This window comes from Pelophylax lessonae (genome assembly GCF_965119305.1).
Source record: "Pelophylax lessonae genome assembly, chromosome: 6".
Classification (NCBI taxonomy): domain Eukaryota; kingdom Metazoa; phylum Chordata; class Amphibia; order Anura; family Ranidae; genus Pelophylax; species Pelophylax lessonae.
Genome location: NC_138773.1, coordinates 140037179 through 140038404, shown reverse-complemented (window position 1 = coordinate 140038404; position 1226 = coordinate 140037179).

Below are 1226 nucleotides of genomic sequence, written 5' to 3'. Positions count from 1 at the left end.
TACCATCCCACCTGTCATCTTCCTACCATCCCCCCTGTCATCTTCATCCACCTGTCATCTTCCTACCATCCCACCCGTCATCTTCACCCCCCTGTCATCTTCCCACCATCCCACCCCCTGTCATCTTCATCCCCACTGTCATCTTCCTACCATCCCACCCGTCATCTTCCTACCATCCCACCCACTGTCATCTTCATCCCCACTGTCATCTTCCTACCATCCCACCTGTCATCTTCATCCCCCCTGTCATTTTCCCACCATCCCACCCCCTGTCATCTTCATCCCCACTGTCATCTTCCTACCATCCCGCCCGTCATCTTCATCCCCCCTGTCATCTTCCTACCATCCCACCTGTCATCTTCATCCCCCCTGTCATCTTCCCACCATCCCACCCCCTGTCCTCTTCATCCCCACTGTCATCTTCCTACCATCCCGCCCGTCATCTTCCTACCATCCCACCCACTGTCATCTTCATCCCCACTGTCATCTTCCTACCATCCCACCTGTCATCTTCCTACCATCCCACCTGTCATCTTCCTACCATCCCACCTGTCATCTTCATCCCCCCTGTCATCTTCATACCATCCCACCCACTGTCATCTTCATCCCCACTTTCATCTTCCTACCATCCCACCTGTCATCTTCATCCCCACTGTCATCTTCCTACCATCCATATTGTAAAAAAAATGAATAAGGGCTCTTTCACACGGGCGGTCCGATCAGATCCGCCTGTCAGTTTTTCAGGCGGATCTGATCAGATCCTCCATGCAGCTCTATGGGGCAGCTGACACCCTCTGCCATCCGTATCCGATCCTGTCTGTGAAATCCAGACGGATGGAAACCCTATTTTTCCATCTGTTCAGGGATCGGATGAGAGCGGACAGGCGGTCCGCTCTTATCCAATCCCCCAATGAGAGCAGCGGGAGCTGTGACACCTCCCTCTCCGCACTACAAGCGGAGACGGAGCTGTCATCCGCCGGCTCAGCGGGGATCGGCAGATCGATCCCCGCTGAGCAGCACGGATCCACCTACGGAGGCGGACCGTGTGAAAGAGCCCTTAAGCAAATTCTAGAAAAATTTAATTAAAATAAAAATCTACTGACACCAATGGCAGAACTACTACACAAACATTGCACTTGCGACCGGCCCTGGCGTTCCGCCACCAGGCTGGGAGGGAAGGGCCCCGTCGGGGGGGGGGCCCTTTATGGTTTCTTGCATCGGGGCCC